At 46.5% G+C, this 20558-nt stretch overlaps 1 protein-coding gene across 1 annotated transcript in view; it reads left to right on the forward strand.

Annotated features, from left to right (window-relative positions):
* The first annotated feature begins 14510 nt into the window (after positions 1–14510).
* Positions 14511–20558, forward strand: part of LOC119466602 (collagen alpha-1(IX) chain-like) — an 85504-nt gene continuing 79456 nt past the window's right edge. The window contains 1 exon segment of the mRNA XM_037727121.2: positions 14511–14765. The gene's annotated coding sequence lies outside the window, so the exon portion shown is untranslated.

Below are 20558 nucleotides of genomic sequence, written 5' to 3' on the forward strand. Positions count from 1 at the left end.
ACGTTAATTATTCGTTTATACATTCTTATTTCTTGTACAAGTAATGTCCGCAGCTCCTCGAGTAATCCAGCTCAAGAACTATAATTATACTATCTGCTACATAACTTTTTTTAAAGCTCTGTATAGTGTAAAAAAAGACACCCCTTATAAGCTTACTGGGCTTCCTGCAATAAAGGTCGGAGTCTTCTCTCTTAGTAAGGTGAAAGATTGGGCAAGTTGGTTTCGCATCAAGGTCATAGCAGCACGAGCTGAAAACATATACACAAAGAAAGACACGCGGGGACAAGCGCTGTACCCGTGTGTGTCTTTCTCGGATTATATGTTTTAGTTCGCGCTGCTATGACCTCGATCTTCTCTCTTCCCCGCCATTTCCGTATCTCTCATTGTGCCGTGTTTGCATTGCACAATATCAGCTGAAGTTGATATGTGCACCGACTGACCCAACACAATTATTCATTGTTAATGACGGCCTATAATCTCATAAATCATAGAAAAACGCAGCCTTATATAGTACATGCGATTTTCAAATAACAACCTGCAATCACTGAGTCCCATAAGGAAAGGAATTTTTTTTATTACTTCAGAGCATGTTCCAGGAAAACACAGCTGCAGCTGCGTCGAATAATTTTCAACCTGTTCATTTCAATTCTAAGCAACTGTTCAAAACAAGGTAGCAGAGCCAAAGTTGAGAACGTCTTGTTTATTTGACGATTTCAAAAAAATCATGAGCCATTCCACTCTGTGAAGGTGGATGACCAGCGAAGCTGTTTCGTAGTGGGGAGGCCAATATGTGCCGTTAAGTAATTACAACAAACTACAATATGTGCCGTTAGATAATTATTCAAAAACCTAATTAGTAATTTCACGTTAATTATTCGTTCATACATCCTGATTTCCTGTAAAAGTAATGTCCGCAGCGCCTCGAGTAAGCCAGCTCAAGAGCTACAATTATGCTATCTGCCACAGAACATTTTTTTTAAAGTTCTGTATAGGGTAAAACAAACCCACCCCTCAGAAGCTTAGTGTGCTTCCTGCAAGAAAGGTCGAAGTCTTCTCTCTTAGTAGGATGAACGATTGGGCCAGTTGGTTTTGCATTAAGGTCATAGCATCGCGAACTAACAACATATACACAGAGAAAGAGACACACGGGGACAAACGCTGTACCCGTGTGTCTCTTTCTTTGTGCGTGTTTTAGTTCGCACTGCTATGACCTTGATTTTCTGTCTTCCCCGCCGTTTCTGTGTCTGTGCAATGTTTACATTGCACAGTCTCACTTGAAGCTGATATATGCATCGACTGGCCGAACACAATGATTCATTGTTAGTGACGGCCGGTAGAACAGCACAGCCTTATATAGTACATGCGAGTTTCAAATAACAACCTGCGGCCACTGAGTCATAAGGAAATGATTTTTTTTTTTTTGCTTCAGAGCATGTTCCAGGAAAACACAGCTGCAGCTGCGTCGAATAATTTTTAACCTGTTCATTGCAATTCTAAGCAACTGTTGAAAACAAGGAAGCAGAGCCAAAGTTGAGAACGTCTTGTTTATTTGACGATTTCAAAAAAAAATCATGAGCCATTCCACTCTGTGACGGTGGATGACCAGCGAAGCTGTTTCGTAGTGGGGAGGCCAATATGTGCCGTTAAGTAATTACAACAAACTACAATATGTGCCGTTAAGTAATTATTCAAAAACCTAATTAGTGATTTCATGTTAATTATTCATTCATACATCCTAATTTCCTGTAAAAGTAATGTCCGCAGCGCCTCGAGTAAGCCAGCTCAAGAGTTACAATTATGCTATCTGCCACAGAACATTTTTTAAAGTTCTGTATAGTGTTGAGAACGTCTTGTTTATTTGACGATTTAAAAAAAAGTCGCAGTTTCGCCCGAAAAGCGAAGCATAAATTGCGATAGCAAATTAGTGGAGCGGAGTAAGGATAGTAGTTTTTTCGGCTGCATAAACTTTGACACATTCGCTTACTAACTGAATTAACAAACATGGCGTCAGCGCGCACAAGCAAACCGCAGGCTACCGCTGTCAAAACGCTGGCGTGAGCAAGCGCGGCTGAAGCAGCGATCGAAGGTTCGTGCAGTCTATCGCTTCAACGGAAACTGAGCAGCGAAAGCACAGCGCATAGAAAGGTCAAAGCCGTGTGGAGATCGCGTTTAAGATACGGTGCCCGCGACAGACCGGAGCTGCGCAAACTACAAGTACGCAGCTGCTGGCAGAGTAGAAGCCGTGGCCCCCTCCCTCCCGCGCTGCCTTCCGGCTTTCCTCCGTTCACGTGGGCGATTGAGTCGCCAGTTCCCCTTGCGCCTGGTCGCAAGATACACATTTCGTGCCGCAGCTAAACGTCACCTCCCCTCCCTCCCTCCCATCCCCCATGGCATTTCGCACAACAGAAAACGTCGTGTTTGCTCTCCGCCGTGCGTTCGCTCTACGTTAAAGCGCGCGTCCCTCGCGCGCTTGCAGTCGCACAAAGAGCATACGGCGTGCGACGACGATTTTATCACCCTTGGACCTTATACGGAACCTCACGGCGACGGCGACGCCGATTGCAGAAATCCGCTTGCTGTGTCCATATAATTGCTATCGCAATAAAATCATGAGCCATTCCACTCTGTGAAGGTGGATGACCAGCGAAGCTGTTAAGCACACGACAAAGAGGTGGCACAGAATGGGGAGGTCACGTATAGTCCGGACTCCCGATGAGCAACGCGCCTACGAAGAGCGACGGCACGAACAGAGACGAGAATGCAATCGTGGCCGGGAGTGCGCACTACACGCGGCATCCCATTACGACGAGAGAAGCGAAATTCCAAATGGGGAACGGCACCTTGTCTTATATACACGCGCGACGGTGCCGCCGCTCCGGGAGAGCGGAAGGAAAGTAGCCAAGCAAGCGGTTGGAACGCCGGCAAAGAGAGGGCGGTGCTAACGTAGACATGGTCGACGCGGGTCGGCTTTTGGGCTAAGATCTAGTCATAGCATTCATTAGTATTACTTACCGTTCGTGTTTTTTCTAAACATGTGAATAAAATCATCTGTTGTTACCCTTGTTCCTGAGACCTCTTTGGGTCCCAGGTGTGACAAGAGTAGTTCAAGCGCGTGTTACAGGTCCCGGAGCCTGCCACGCGGAATCGGCAACGGTACGTGCCATTGCGCTTCGACCCTTTCTGGACAATCACTAGGATCGGCCCACATTTCTGCAAATGCACACGAAAAATAGACGCAAGCCAAGCCATAAACAGCTTCGCTGTATAAACAAAAAAGAATGCGGGCACGCGCTCGTGTCCCCGCTCGCGTGTCACTTCTTTTCCAGAGCATAATATTTAACAGCTCCCTTCCAAAAAATTTGCGCGTGAGGTATCGGAGTTTGTACAGCAGATTTTAGGTGGTAAAGCATCTGTACCGGTCTCCGCAACGTGCTGCCACTAGAAGTGCGCACTTTGCATGAGCAAACTTTGCCGTCCCTGCCCGGTAATACTCCTGTCACTTGTCCCATTTTTTCACAATTGTCTTGGCGAGTTTAATTCCTTTATGAGTACGATGTCTCCAAGCTTCACGGATACTGATTGCCTAGTTTCATTATTGTTAGCTGAACGGTACACTCGTCGCCACCGGTTCCAGAGAATAACACTTGTTCTCTGTGTTTCTATCTCCGTTCAAGTAATTCGCTTGACGACGCTGTCTCTTTTGATGCTGCGCTCGACAAGTCTGGAGGAAGCAAAGTCAATCTTTGGCCTATGGGGAAATGACTTAGTGTAAGCGGAGTTTGTTCAGAGGTTTCAGCATCCACAAATGTTATCGGTCGTGAATTTATCATCGCTTCAACTAGATTGAGCGCGGTCGAAAGTTCTTCATAGTTAAAGAAACGATTTCCCACTGTTTTCTTCCATGTAGACTTCACAGCTTTAATGAGTTACTCAACTTGATAGCGTCCACTGTTTCTAGCAGTTAATTCCACGAAGTTCTTGAGTAGTTCCGAAAATCGTCCCGACGAGAGAGCTTGCTCGGTGATAAATTTTCAAATAATCCTGTCACTTCCGAAATACGATTGTACATCCTGTAATTTCATTAACTCACAATGTCACTGAATCTCCCTTCAGGCCTTTCTAAATGTCTTGGAATTGTCAGAACATAAAATCTTACAGATGCCTCGTCGTGCCACAAATCGTTTAAATGCTAGTAGGAATTTGTCGTAAGTAAGACTGGTGACAAGCTCCACATGAACCGCTCTGACGACTCCATATATGAAGATGAGTATGTAACACTTCTTCGTTGGTTCTCCGTTATCTTTGTGTAGAAGCCGTCCGACAAAATCGAGACCACTGACTTGGAAAGGTGTAGAGGGCTGAATACGTTCTGGTGTTAGAGGCGCGAAGGGCTACGAGTATTGTTTGCAGGAATATTGCCGGCAGACTGTGCATTCGTGAATTACTTTCTTTACAACTTGTCTGGCCCTCAGTATACAGAAGTTATCTCTCAGTTCAGTCAAAAGAAAACTGAGGCCAGCGTGTAAAAGCCTTTGGTGTTCCTTCTTGACCAGCAACTTTGCGATTGTGTCTGAAGCAGGAAGTAAAATAGGGCGTTCGGAACTTTCCCGGAGGTTCCTGAACTGAAGTCGACCTTCCAAGTGAAGAAGCCCTAATTCGTCGTGATAGGGCCTGAACTGCTGGAGTGTAATGTTCATTCTGCTGACATCAGGTCCAAATACTTTATCTTGTGCTCGACGTATCCAATAAATTTCAGCCTCTTGTACTTCAGTTGCGTCTAGAGTGCCAGAGGACATGATTACAACACCGTTCCTCAAACCAAAAGTAACAAAACGCGTCTCAGTAGAGTTCGGCCAGTGATACTTGAAGAAAGGCTTTCTTCGATGTCAGTGGAAATTCCAAATCTTGAAGCTTGAAAACTTGAGCAGTAAGCCGAGGATGTTGGGGTTCAAATTGGGCCCTGTCCACAAGACGTCGTTGAGTGAAGGTGAGTCCGAAGCACGAGAAGAGGCGTAGAATACCACCCGTACTTTCGTCGTAGATCTGTCGCTTCTCACTACAGCTCGGTATGGCATGTAGTGCGTAATACGTTCGCTCGTACTGTCCGTTGTTTCTCAGCGAAGTCAGCACTGTCATATTCCTTATAAAAGTCTGGTTCTCGACGTAGCGTTCTCTGCAGAAACTTCAGTCTCTTTAAAGCGGTATTCCGATTGTCTTACGCTCGGAACAATTGCTGCGCCAAAGCAGTTCAACTTGACAGCGTCCATTGTTTCTAACAGTTAATTCCACGAAGTTCTTGATGACGTATTTGTCATCTTTCGAAAGTCTCCCTTCGTTCGTCAGTACCAGGTGTTCTGCTTCCCAGAAAGACCTCGGTTCCTAGGAAACCTTGGCTTCCTCTAGGCATATTGTTGATTGTTGTGGTTATTTTTGAAATTTGATAGACATCATTTGGGATGTATAATACAAAATGCATCTTAGCTTTGTTGTTCACTCGGCGTAATTCATTTTTTTTATAAAAGCTATATAACTATCTGAAAAGATGAGTGTTGCTTTACATGTTCCATTTTTTTTCTGCTACACTGTAATTGTATATCCTAACAAATGAGTGTTTGATATGTTGTACGTATGCCGATAGGGGACTTACTGCTGCCATGTGAGGGTCTTCAGGCACATTCAAGCTGTATGTCGCAGCTTTTCGCCTTGAGGACCCCCAACAATGTTTGTTGGAAATAAAGTCATTGTCATTGTCATATGTTGAAGTTCCTTACGGTTTCCGGCTTGTTGAACTCCGGTAGACTTCTGGTATCTCAATAAAGTATGTATCCTATGGTAGTTTCGATAGCGGTCAAGGAGTCTTCCAGTCGATTTTTCCCGCTGACGAGCTACAAGCAATAGCCTGCTCCTATAAGCACGCTTATTCCAGGCTCATGTGAGACCTGAAATACGGTGACGTCAGCCAAAAGTCAATTCAACACCTGGGTTCATGTACGTTCATTTGAATCAAATCCGTGCTGTCTTATGCGCCGTGATTTTAGTACAGTTACGTGACCGGACTTTGTGTTTACTTTAGTGCACCTATGTGACTGAACTTTGTGTGCCGTTTTTCTGAGTTGATTTGAGTTTTTGTGTGGCATTAGTGTACTTATGTGACTACGTTTTGTGTTTACCTTAATGCGCCTTTGTGACTGAACTTTGTGTTGCGGTGTTTCTGAGTTGACTTTCAGTATTAGTGTGGTACTGGTGTACTTATGTGACTGGACTTGTGTTATTGTGATTTGGAGTCGACATTTAACTTTAATGCGTGGAAGCTATTTCTTGTTTTTATTGCGATAGCAATTATATGGACACTTAACTGGATTTCTGCCATCGGCGTCGCCGTCGCCGTGAGGTTCCGTATAAAGTCCAAGGGCGATAAAGTCGTCGCCGCGCGCCGTATGCGCGAGTGAAAGCGCGCGGGGCACGCGCGCTATCACGAAGAGCGAACGCACGGCGGAAGGCAAACGCGACCGTCGCGCGAAAGGCCATGGGGTATGGGAGGGAGGGAGGCGGGGCGACGCTGTGCTCCTACACCAAAGGCGTATCTTACATGCAACTGGGCGTAAGGGGTACTTGCCACTCAATCTCCCACGCGAAAGCAAGAATGCGGGAAGGCAGCCCGGGAGGGGGGGGGGGGGCGCAGCATCGATCTACTCTGCCAACAACTGCGCTCGTACTTTGTCCGGCTGTGACCATCACCCGCACCGTCTCTTATCTCCACACGGCTCTGACATTTGTGTGCGCTGTGCATTCGCAGCGCAGTTTCCGTTGAAGCGATAAACCGCACGAACCTTCACCCGCTGCGGCGGCTGCGCTTGCTGCCAGCGTTTTGACAGTCGTTGTCTGCGGTCATTCAGTGTGATCTATTCATGTTTGCTTGTGCGCGCTGACACCACGCTGGTTAATTCAGTTAGTAAGCGGATGTGTCCAAGTTTATGCAGCCGATAAAATTACTATCCCTACTCCGAATAGCTCTCTACTAATTTGCTATCGCAATTGATGCTTCGCCTTTCGGGCAAAACTGCGTCGGTTTTTTCTTTCATATCTCTATGTGAAAAGGAGTAGCCGGCACCAATTCAAGGCGTCAACATCTCCTAAATACCATAAAATTAAAACAAGTCCTTGCTTTTCACCTTTCCAAGCAAATTTGTCTCTCTCGATGCTGGCAAGTCGTTGCAGATTTCTGCAACTTCTATAGCCTCTATTTCAAGTGAGTGAGTCGTATTGACTACGCAGCATGACTCATACGATCCGTTAATATTTCCAAGGTGCTGAAATGTTTCCTAATCCCGAATCGTTGAGCTGCTTTTCGTCTAACACAGTGGCTTTCAGCTTCCTAGACAACTCTTCCGTGATTAAGCTGTCGTGACTGTAACCATCAATCAACATTCTTGCGAAGCGTTTGCTTCCAGTGCCCCGAGCCCAAACTTGCGCGGTCTGCAGAACTGTGTATTTTAGCGAGTCTGTTGACGAGCTGGAAACAGTTGTCTGCGTTTCTGTATTCTGCTTCCAACTTGGTTCAGCACATCGATGTGACATGTCGTCCCTTGTTATTTGAAGTAATAGTGTTTGACGTACTATCACGGCAAACACTTGCCTTTGCTTCGAGTTGTTGACAAATTTGACTTGGCTCTGTCATATGCTAGCCGCGTATAGCTGGCTCAGATGGTAGAGCGGCTGCCCCGGAAGGGCGGCTGGTTCCGGGTTCGAGTCCCGGACCAGGACGAATTTATCTTCAACTGCGAGGCTTTTCTTTCGAGGAACCCGTATGGGTTCCCTTTGTAGCAATGGCTACGATTAGGTGGATGTCTCATTTTCCATTCAATTACTTCTCTCCACCTAGCGGATCTCCGCTGAAGTTTTTAGGCTGTCCGTAAACGTAGTACAGTTTACGGAATACTGAAACACCAAATACACAAACTGGCACCGCCATCTTGTCACCTAGAGCACTCCGAACTAGAGCACTGCACGGGCTCTAGTGCAGGGCCGGTCCGGGTGGAGCAGTTTTTTCGCGGGCTCGGGCCGGGCACGACATGTGCTTTTCGACCCGGGCCCGGGCCGGGCTCGGGTTTTTTGACGCGGGCCCGGGCCGGGCTCGGACTTTCTAGTGGTGTGCATGTAACGTGCAGCGAGTTATCCTCGCGCGTCTCGACTCTGAAAAACATGTCTTTTTCTGTCTCGGGCCCAGTTCGGGCCGGTTTCGAGCCGACTCGGGCCGGGCTCGGGCCGGGCCGGGCCGGGCCTAAGATAAAGGGGTAGCGGGCCAGGCTGGGCGGGTAACGTAGATTACTTCCGGGCCCGGGCCGGGCCCGGGTCTCGCCATAAAACTATTGGTCGGGCTCGGGCGGGCAGCCCAACGTAAAAACGGGCCCGGGCCGGGCCCGGGCTGAAAAAATCGGCCCGTGCAGTGCTCTACTCTGAACTATACAATTTCAACGACTATGTTTTACCTATCCGCCACTGCAACGGCATCGGCAGCTACGAGTACAATCATCAGACAGCTTTAATTCGTCCGTCAACTGATTACTCTTTTACTGAACGCGAGGTTGTCGGAGACGTGAACTGCAGCCATGGAGGAAGGAAAAAAAACCCGCCGTGGTTGCTCAGTGGCTATGGTGTTGGGCTGCTGAGCACGAGGTCGCGGGATCGAATCCCGGCCACGGCGGCCGCATTTCGATGGGGGCGAAATGCGAAAACACCCGTGTACATAGATTTAGGTGCACGTTAAAGAACCCCAGGTGGTCAAAATTTCCGGAGTCCCCCACTACGGCGTGCCTCATAATCAGAACTGGTTTTGGCACGTAAAACCCCATAATTTTATTAATTTTTAATGGAGGAAGGAAAAAAAAAGTCGCAGTTTCGCCCGAAAGGCGACTGCGATATCGATAGCGAATTAGTGGACAGCTATACGAAGTAAGGTTAGCAGTTTTATCGGCCGTGTAAATTTGTAAACATAGGCACACTAATGGTGTGTCCCGAATCGGCAGTGCGCTTTCTTTGGTTGTTTGCCCCAGACGGCGCCAGTGCCCGACCGCCACCTTCCGTGGAAGCGGTGAGCAGCGCAAAGGCCACTGTCCTGATGACCGTCCCAGAGAGCAAGAAAACAGCTCAAGGACTTTCGGGGAAGCAGCGTGAACCCCCGGTTTCCAGAGTGCCTCGTCATTGCTTCGAATATTGGATATCAGAGGCGGAGTTCTGTGAACAGTACGACGCTTCTGATTGGCCACACCGAGGTCTTCGAATTCCCTTGTGTAGGGAACTAGGAAGACGGCTATTTTATAAGCGGAAACCTTGGGTGCAGTGAGGTGTGTCCTGCCGTGTTTTCATGTGTGCTCATACATGTAGTGAGCTGAGACATGCAAAGTGCTCCGACATGGAGTGGGCTTCCTTATGCAAAGTGCTCCTACATGAGTGGGCTTCCTTTCACTCGTGTGGAGCCACTGTAATATTGTAAACTAAACGCTTTTTTTCTCTCGCTCGTACTCCAGGACGTACTAATCCCTGTGGCTGAAAGGATCCCCGGCCTAAACACTACCCCGAGTCCCAACACTAACTAAATTAACAAGTATGGTGCCACGCGCGCACAAGCTAACATGAACGCATCTCAATCAAAGACCGTGGAAACTCGCTGACGAAACGCTGTAGTGAGTAAGCGCAGCAGGAGCAGCGAGCGAATTGACTTTCGTGCCGCCGGTCGCATCAGCGCCAACTAAGCCGCGAAAACACAGCGCAGGGTGGACTCAACCCTGCAGCAGATGGCTTTCAAGATACAGCCGGCCCGGCAAGCGCGCGAGGCGTAGAACCCCCCCCACCATTCTATCACTATCGTCCCCCCAGAGCCTTGCGGCCCGTTGGACGCGCGCGCAGTAAAGCACGCCCCCGCCCTCCCTTTGGAGCGTTGCGCGCGACTGGAAGACGGCGCGCTTCCTTCCTGCTTCTCGCCCTTGCGTGCGCGAGATTTATCCGCGATCGCCGGCTCACCCTCGCATTATTATTACTATTTGGCTTGTGTACACATATACACATAAGGACAGCCCCCCCCCCCTTTCACTCGCACATACAAGCATACCGCGCACGGCGACGATTTTTATCACCCGTGGACTTTATACGGAACCTCACGGCGACGGCAACGGCAGAAATACGCCAGGAGTGCCCATATAATTTTTCGCCTTAAGGTGTCACTACCAGCGAAGGACGTTTCACTGCATACAGAGATGCCAGCGTCATGACGAAACGACGAGAACAGTTGAGATGCTACGCGTTTATCGAGCACGTTTCTACATGACGCTCGCGTTATTCAGGCGAATTGTAACGCGCCTTACGTTCGGTCATCGCGGTGCTAACATGATTAAATTATGAAGCTGCACAAGCTCGACACAGGGCAGCCGATTGGGTAGACGCAGGTATACACGTACGCCCTTTCGAACAGCACCAACACATAGAGTTGTTGAATCAGTAGGTGCTACTTAATGCTACACGTACACACGCAAACGCACCACCTTTCGGGTGTGCCGGTGAAACCTTGACTTCATCGCAGCCCTTTCACGCTGGGCGAGTGTCTTTAGATATCTAAACCAAGAATCTGATCAATGCAATAGAAATTAAACAAGTCTTCGAAATAAGTGTTATAATGCACTATTGTTGTAAACTGAGTCTTGCAGACAGGTCTCAATGTATGAATGTTCTTCTGCCGATGTTTTGTTTATTATTATAAAAATTTGTATAACTATGGCTGCTTCTTTAATTGCTACTATTTTCTTAAATGTTGTGTACATTACTGCTCCTTGTGCGGTTTAATGACGGGGACGGGTTACGGCACTTTGTCAGGCAAAAAAAAATTGGTTTTTTGCCAACCCTGCCCACTTAACCTACTTGTAGGATCAATCTACAGTACACTGTGCACTGGAACTGATTGTAACTAAATGAAGAATAAAGAATATGGAAGTCGGGCTGACTTCGAAAAAAAAAAAAAAAAAACACGCGAAGCGGCTTGACCTGTGGAAGTCGTGGCATTGTTTTTGCCTCCAGGTATACTGGTCGTGGACGACATATGTACATTACGTATGCATTATTGGCGGGGCAAAGATTTTTGGGCTAGTACTCGACACTAAAAGGTCTAGCCTCAAAAGGCTTCTAACTGGAAGCGGGCAGCCAACCCGAAGCGGCACAACCAGGGCGCAGTTACTCTGCCGACAAAACACAAAAATCGTCTGCTTCTGGCAGTTCATAGCGCTATGTCATCGCTCCTAGCACAGCACACAATAAGCAAGCCTAAAATACGGTAAAAATTGATGCGCAAACACCAAACAAGACTTTACAGCGAAGCTGTACACTTCTCGTTGGTCGGAAAATTTCGTGGCCCTAAACACAAAACTCAATAACCGCAAACACTTATTGCAGTCGTACATCCAGTTCAGCGCCTCTCAAAAAATCCACAACGCGCTTCGTGGTTCTCACGTTCGAGTTCAACATTTAACTCGTTTCTAAAAACTAGGATTTTCCAGTTCGCCATACTCGCTTCGCGCAGCAGAGCTGGATCGTCGCTGCAAAACTGCAAGAAGAATTCTATATTCACGGACGGGAACGGCAGCATAACAAGCGACCAGAAAGTAAGAAAACACACACACACACAGTGCCTCATACCAAGGGCAGCAGTGAGCGGGATGACAAAGCGGAGGCAGCGACAGACCGGCCCAGCAATCCGCGTAACCCCTCGCGACAGAAGCCCGCTAACGACAACCGGCTGTGTTCAGGACACTCGCGAGAGCAGGCCGTGACACCACGCCCACGGCCGACCTTACGTCACGAAGCGCCAAACAAAAGTGGACCACGAGCGAAAACGCGAGCCTCTGTTGCGACAGGGAGCCGGGTCAGTGTAATTACGACAGAACTGTATACGGAGCCGCAACGTCGAAATGTAGAGTTACTTATGAATGATGATAGAGTAATGGAATCCTAATGATTGTGTTAATGATGAAGCTGATACTGGTGGAGTTGCAAACCGATCTGCGGGGCGCGTTCGTCATGTGCGAAGGCCGACTATTACACCTACAACCACTACAGATGTGCTGGTTAACACCTCAGCTATCTACGCAATCACGCAATGAAACAAGAACACTACCAATATATCCTCACTGCAACAAACATAAGTCGACAAGCGAATCATTCCTTTATTAAGGCAAATAGCTTTGTAGAAGCATTCGGCTATATTCGGCTACACTGGCAATCATCGTCGATGATTATTGCACATCTTTTCTTCTTTTTATTTATTTTTTGTTCGTTTAGTTGGCAGCGAAGTGATATTGAGGATTTGTAAGCTTCATGCTTCAGTTGCTTTCTTTTTTCTTTGTGTGAACTTTTCAACAATTCTTGCTAGACATTTCGAGTCCCTAAATCGACATTCTGTTACCTGCAGTCCGTGTAATTCAACTTTCTCTCTTCAAATGCAACAACTGCCGGTCAAAATTGCTTTGGCAGTTGTCCATGAGAGCGTTTCTGCGTTTCACGTGTATCTGTACACGGGAATTGGAGTTGGCCCCGATCTTAGTTTCCTCTTGTTAGGGAGCGTTAGAAAGAGAGGTACCAAAAATGTGGGACGCCATATCGGCCAGGCGCACACAAAAAAAAAAGCGCAGGGAGAGTAATGTAGAATAACGCAGATGTTTTGGGTTTTGAGATATGCAAAGCTACTTCCAAAGCTCCCTATTGAAGAACGAAAAACAAATTAAAGACGAGAGAAAAGGCAACGTGCAATCGGTGGAAGTCGAACCCCCCCCCCCCCCCCCTTCCATTTTCAGTTCCACTTCTTCCCCACCTCCATCACTGCTATCACCGACAATAGCCAACTATAAGAAAGTGTGCCACAACCAGATTATGTCATCCTACTCCTCTCTGTAATGCTTTATGGGCCTTGAGAGTACCGACAATAAATAAATAAATAAATAAATAAATAAATAAATAAATAAATAAATAAATAAATAAATAAATAAATAAATAAATAAATAAATAAATAAATAAATAAATAGAAACTTGCTTTTACTGTGCTTCTAAACGAAATTTTTTTCAACAGTTCTATACGTGCGGACAAGAATGCCCAAAGTTGGCTTCTGATTTGATTTATTTGGATGAAAAATTAGAGGTGATGGCAACTATGTCGCAGGCTTCATCCTCAATAAGCAATACATTGTTTAATGATTAAAGTGTGATAACATGAGGTGATATGACAGCAAAATCACTAAGTTCAAGCGCTTCTTTTCCTAATCTTGCTGTCGAAAACTTGCGTCTTCGGATACACTTTTGTATCGCCCCATAGATGCGCTATAGATTCAAGCTTTTTTAGAGCTCTCTAGCTGGTGTACTTTTTTTATAAGTGCAATAAACCTTCTACTCCCAGTACGGATCGTTTCGACTGCGCAGCGGTACATACGCGCCGCCCTGGCAAAGTTGTCTTTAACGCAGTGCAAACAATATCAAGAGAAATGCAGGTACGTACAAAAGGTGGCTTTGGAAAGGGTCGTCATGCGGTGTCTAGACCACTGCATGACCGGTCTATTCACTTATTTATTTTTAATACTCTCAATGCCCGGATGCACTACAGAGAGGAGTGGATTGTAATATACAGCATATGCAGACAAAGTTGACCAAAATCATTGTTTCCGATAGTCTTGAAGTTGTTGGAATCTTGGATGGGAGCGTGGAGGCAAAAAAAAAAAAAAAAGTGGTTCCAGTCGACGCACGTCCTAGGGATGCAAGAGTGGCTTAACAGATTCAGCCACTAATGCACCCTATATCGGTAGAATTAGTATATCGGTAGAATTAGTATTCTACCGATATAGGATGGATGACTAGTCTTCCTTCTATTAAACAACCCCCCCGTTCCCTTTTCCGAAGAGTTCATTTCGCCGTTATAGTGAGCATTTGAGTGTTTAACTAGATATTCGCAAGTATGTTTGCGGAGGCTCGTCCACTTTAATTTTGGGAGCTAGTCCCCTTATGTACTTGATGGTCGTTCTCAGCATCTTAGAAGACACTGACTTTTTTGGAATAAACGTTAGAGCGACTTAACCTTTTCTTGCTTTATATTTATTGATTTTTTAACATCTTGCGGCTGGCGCAGCACAGTCAAACGTTTAACATAAAATACGTAACACAACCAAACATGACTTGCCTAACTAATTAAGGAGGTAAGGTGCTTATTCGAGCGCACGTCAGTTAACGCTCTGCTGGTACACAGTCCTCCATTGGGTATTCTCCGCGGAGGCCGCCGCTGGCCCCGAGTCGGGCTCTCAACGGACGATGGATGATGATGCCAAGAGAGCACAGAGAAGGGTGATGCGCAAATAAGGGCGAGGAGTGCCTGCCCCCCCCCCCTCCTCCCCTCTTTCTTGTCCCCTCTCGCGAAAAAAAAAAAAAAGGAGGCTAAGACCTCGGCGCCGTATCGCGCGCTCTAGGAGTCCCGAGAGCGGAGCTGTGGCGACGAACGTGCTTCCGGCCTCGTGAAACATCTCAGCGACCGACAAGATGACAGTAGAAAGGAGAATAATTGGAACGGTATAAGTGGAATCGCATCAAACGAGCGCGTGCCGTCCCCGTCTTGGAAAGAACTGTGGATACCTGATAAGTTGTATATCATTTTTTTTTTTTCACCCGAGTGACCTTCACTGTGCCCACAACACACGGGACCACGGACCGCTGAGATACCGTCCACTGCACGCCCTGTTTGAACGGTAAGTTCCAATTCGCTCAGGAGACAAAGAAAAATGCGCTCCGTCTTACAAGCAGTATAATTTTCCGTTAAGCACTAGCGGAGAATTACGTTTAACCGGGAATTATAGTAGAAAGATGTAGTTGTAGTTATCCTAGCCTTAAATGGGGAGAGAAGGGGAAGGGGGGGGGGGGGGTAAGAAGCATATCAGGGTCATCGGTTGTCTATGATTAGTAAACAAAAGCCCGAGACCACCGAGTCTCATACAAGCTTGTTGCATGACTCTGTCGACCCTGCGAAACACTAAGAAACACCAAGTCAAGGTACGAAGAACTCGCGTGAACCTACACGAAACAGTGTACTACGAAACATGGTTACAGCACCACAGTTCAACAATTATACATAACCATGCGCGCGCTTGGTCACTTCAGCAGACATACGTATGCGGAGTACCCGCGTGCTTACTTAAACTGCATCATCACCGTTCTCACTTCGTTTCTTGCAAACGTTAAACTTCAGTTGCAAGAGAAAATCAAATAGCCAACTATTTTAACCACACACTGCCGGAAACAAATGACGTTATTCACGTAACATCCATTTACTAGAGACAGTGATTAACACATCCTCTTGTATTTTGTCATATTTTATGGGAGACAGGGCAGACATCAGCACTAATGTCAGTCGGTCAAAAAAGTGAAAAACAATTAAACCATGTTTTTTTCTTGCCTGATGACCTGACGTGCAATCATATCGTCGCCCGCGCCGAGTTTTTACGGTATTGGTTTATGCCTCGTAAACTGGAATATGTGCCGTAAAGCAATCAAAAAGTTCATTAGTGAATTCCTTTTTTTTTTCATTAGTCGGTTATCTAATTGGATTTTTTGTGCAAGTAATGTCCGCCTCTTTGAGTAATCCAGCTCAACGACTAGGAATGTGCTATCTACCACGGGCGATTTTTTAAAATTCTGCATGGTCTCAAAAAAAAAAAAAAAAGCAACCGGTATGTACCATTGGCAGCGGAGAGTGCCGAACTTGGTACAACTGCGTACAAGTTGTACACAGTGTACAACTTGGCAATTCTCTCGCGTATCTAAGGCAGAGGTCACAACGCGAAGCATCGTCAAAGTCACTTTACAGCCGCGTACGCTCAACCCACACGTCACTCCAGCCGGCCACTAACCATCGTGTACAGTAACTCACCGTCAAACGGGCCGTTCTCGCCGAACGCCCTCCCCAAGCCGTCCTAAAGCTTGGCAGTCAAACTCGCTGTTCATATATAGTCTGGCCATTCGGAACAAATTCCTGATCCACAATACAGTCAATGCCGAAAAAACACGATTAGCATGCATCGTGTCGAGTTGCGGACATGCCTAGCCTTGTTCTCTTCTTATAACGCGAATAGCGTTAGAAAAAGTTGCAGAAAATCCCGTGTCGGGGTCGGCCCCGGCGGTGTTTCCGTGAGCGAAAAAATTTCCGTATATATTTAGGTATATGTATATGCTACGCCTTGCTCTATGACATGCGGTAGATGCGTGTTATATTGCCACACAATTCTATCACTAAAGTTCCTCATACCTTGTCTTACATTCGTGACAAAGTTATTCCTCAGAATTTTGAGAATGAGAGCCCAAAACCAACAAATGTCATGAAACAAAATACCGACAGTGCATACATTTTATGTTAAATCTTCTCAGACTGAAATATTAAAGTGCGAAACAATAACAGAAACCTGACAATTATGTAATTTTGGGGCGCGGCTGTGCACGCCCTCCGGGATCGGGCCACGCAAGAGGACCGCGTTTCTACCAGAAAGATCGCCTTCGTGCATAGCTGTTCGCCGCCAGCGTTTCGCGGTAAACATTACGGTTACACAAGCTGCAGTTGCCGGGAAGCGTGAGAAGCAGTCGGGGATCTTTGAATGCTATCGCGTTCCACTCTTAAATGCAAAGCTTAAGCCTCCTTAAGACGTTGGGCTTTTCCACTGCGACGACTGGTGCTTCGTCTCCACGCTCGGACACCCAAATTCCCTCCATAGTGAAAATGCTTGACGTGAAAGCCAGGTCGATCGCAAGGATTCACTTCCCCTTACTTCGCTCTCTGCCCGAATTTAAAAACCCGGCTCGAAAGTCGCCGTTTTGACATGATTGCTTAAATCAAGCTCGAATCGCAGGAGGGTTCTCGACTCGTTTCGGAAGAAATGCTTTCGAGACATATTCGCAAAGTGGCGCGAACGCCGGGAGCGCTGTACTGCCTATCAGGAGGACTATTTCGAAGGTGACAGCCGTTTGAATGCAGAAAAATTAGTTACTTCGCACAAAATAGAGTCATTCTCAAAACTTTTCGATACCACCTCTTATGACACATACGAGGGGCGATTGGCCACGGTTAGCAATGAAAACATAATGCAATGCCTTCATTCGCACTAACTTAATGTTAACCAAAATATAAAACATCCAGTGCAGAGAGATCAAAGGCCAATACGCGAAAAGGGCTTGGTAATTTGACATAGCGACAAGCCAATGACCAAAATTTGGGCTACAAAAGAAAAATTGATTTTTGCAACTATGGCCCTTTGTCTTCCTTTTACATGTTGCATGTGTTAATCTTTATTTATTTATAGATACTGAAATCACATCGAGGTGTTTTAGCAGAGTGAGAATTACAATCGGGAGTAGTACAAATGAAAAAAGTTCTGGCAGGTATACAATATTAAATTGGGCAAAATCATAATAAAATAGGAAAGGGAAACACAAGTAGGAACACAGAATTTCCCAAGTTTAAGTGTTCCAAGTTATACAATATTTAACGCAATACAATATGTAACGCTCGAAAATGAAATGCAAGAAAACCAGAAAATAATTCAGTGGATCGTTGGAGATACAATACGAATGCTTCAAAGAGATAATTGTAGGATAGAGTCAAATTGAGAACTGAATTGAGGCAAATGAAACAAAGACGGCCAAACGTGGCCAACGACGCAACTGCAGAGACAAGAACGCGTCGCCGACGCACAGGAGACTCCCTCGTCACGCCGCGCGGGCCGCCAGAGGGCGGTAGGAGAGCCCCCCCCCCCCTCACGAGGAAGTCCGGGTTGTCATCGCCACGCGCGGTCTGCGTCCACTTCCATTGGGGCTTTGAGCTCCAATCTGAGTCGTGACACGGGGGGAGTTGCGGGAGGAGGAGGGGGGGGACGTCTCCGTCGGCGCCTGCGCTCCTACGATTCCAATTGAAGAATCGCCGCAGCCCTTCCGACGAAAGTGGGCCAAGGATACGCGAACACTGCCGCACCGCGCTACGTGCCAGCGCGAATGGCGAGGAAAAAGTAAATAATGAAGTCGGAGAAGCCGGATCGACGATAGGTCGCCAAAAAACACCCCCGCCGAAAATGCGTTTCGTCGGGTGCGAACACTAACGGGAGGGCAAAAACGCGTGACACAGTAAGGTCGGGCATGATGGAAAAGGATTATGCAATCTTCACAATAGGTCCCTCCCCGTACGTCTTGACAAAACACCGTTTTATGCATTGAGGCACAAAAGTAATTGGAACCCCAGTGTATTTCTCCGCAAAGTTCGGGAATTAATTTGTCGAAACTGGTGTCATCCTGAGAATTCGTTCCAAGTGGATCCGATCGCCTTGCGAACTCCTCGGCTACAGTTTTAAATTGCAATATGGGCCTTATGGCCCATATTGCAATTTAGTTTAGTTTAGTTACTTTAGGTAATTAGTTTGAAACCTAATTAATGGACTTTTGTTAGTCGATTATGCATTTCAATTTTTTGTGCAAGTAATGTCCGCATCTTCGAGTAGACCAGCTCATGAACTAGAATTGTGCTATCTACCGCGGGCAACCTTTAAAATGTTTCGAAAGCGTTTGCTGAAACGCCCGGTATGAAGCCAACAGACAATGAAGCCAGGAAATGAACAGATGAAATCAAGGTATAGTTCTGTTTAATTGAAATGTAGGATAATAAGGAAAAGGGTAATCAACGTGAACGAACCGACAACTTGTCGCAGGTGGGCTCTTAATTGTGGCAAGTTATCTTTTCTTACACTTTCATTCCATCATCATGACACGTCAAAACCCGCCGCGTTTGCTTAGTGGTTATGGTGTTGGGCTGCTAAGCACGAGGTCGCGGGATCGAATCCCGGCCACGGCGGCCGCATTTCGATCGGGGTGAAATGCTAAAACACCCGTGTACTTAGATTTAGGTGCACGTTAAAATACCCCAGGTGGTCCACATTATACCGGAGTCCCCCACTACGGCGTGCATCATAATCACATCGTGGTTTGGGCACGTAAAACCCCATAATTTACAGACACGTCGAAACTGGCGAGTTGGCTGAATCGTAAAACGTGGGACGAAAGCGAATTCTACAAACAGAAAGGCAAGGGCGAATCAAATAATTACGTTCGTCCTGCAGGTGTTTTCTTTTTACTGCGTCCTTTGATTCCTCTCACTCTCTTTAATATGTGTACTTCTATCATAAAGCTACAGCTACAAGCATGTACAAAGCCGTCCACTGAACTGACCGGCATTTTATTTGCACCATGTTGAATTTTACGCAGCATAGTAAGTTCGTCATTAAGTTGTCATGAACCAGAAGCTTAACAAAGCATCTGGTACGCGATATTGATAGAACAAGGCAGCATCCAACAGGTTGCGTAAGATTTCGTTCAGGATAGCTTTTCCTGTTTTCTTTCCATGTCTGAAAGAAATTTTGAACCAGATTTACGGCATTTCAAATAGGTGAGCAGGCGAACGCACGTTAACGATCGGCATATACCAGGCTATCAATTTTCGCCAAGCTTACAGCTACATCAAGATTCAGTCTATTATGCTACAAATCTGGGAGCAGGCTGGGCCTCCTTCGTCTCCTGCTTCTCTTCATCATCTTCTCATCGTCTTCGATCTACTTCCATCAACATCACATCTTTTTTCTTCTCCCTTAATCAACTTCATCATCGTCGTCTTCATCTGCTTATTTTCACTAACGTCTTCTACGCCTTCCTTCGAATTCTTCCATACTTGTGCTTCTCTTCGTCATCGCCTTCTTATTCATCGTCATCTACTTCATTTTTGCTTATTATTCACCTCTTCTTTCCTCAATTTCTTCTCCTGAAGCAGGAGGAATGCGCCTGGTACGTAATATGGTTCAACGTTTGAGAGGAGCCGTAGTCTAGCGCCGTCAACACACAGCTTCAAAACTGCCCCGTCTTACGTGCACAAGGTATCTGCTAATAAGACTATGTTTCGTCATGAAACCGAGCGTCATATATATACCACGATACCACGAGAGGTTACGTAGTATACCGTACGGTACTACGGTGTAAGTGCTCAGCGTACAACAATATTACGAGCCACCACTTGCAATAACGCATTTTGTAACACATTCCCCGACGCAGTTGTAGAGTCAAACTTCGGGTAAAGACAAAGTCCAAGTTCGGTCCGAGTTTCGATCGCGCTCCGCAGAATGGAGACACGCAATGCGCGACTTCATTCACGAGCCCCATACAGCGCATGCGCGAATGGTTTCTTCTCTGCCTGGTATGCACGCACGCTTAACAAGCCGGCGAGGACTTATTTCAGACTTCAAGGAGGGACGGGAGACGCGAGCGCCTTCCGGGACTTGCCAGCCAACTGATTATATGCACAAGAGGTTAGTGGGGCTGTTGCGTGTAGCGATGCAGCCGAGTTTCGAGAGAGTTGCATATGCAGTCAACGACACTTCCTCACTGCCACTATACGAAGATGAAAGGGAGAGAAGAGGGGGAGGGGGACACGCGAAACTGTTAGAGGAGTCAGCCTTTGTTAG

The sequence above is a fragment of the Dermacentor silvarum genome, chromosome 10 (genome assembly GCF_013339745.2).
Source record: "Dermacentor silvarum isolate Dsil-2018 chromosome 10, BIME_Dsil_1.4, whole genome shotgun sequence".
In the NCBI taxonomy this organism is placed as follows: Eukaryota; Metazoa; Arthropoda; class Arachnida; order Ixodida; family Ixodidae; genus Dermacentor; species Dermacentor silvarum.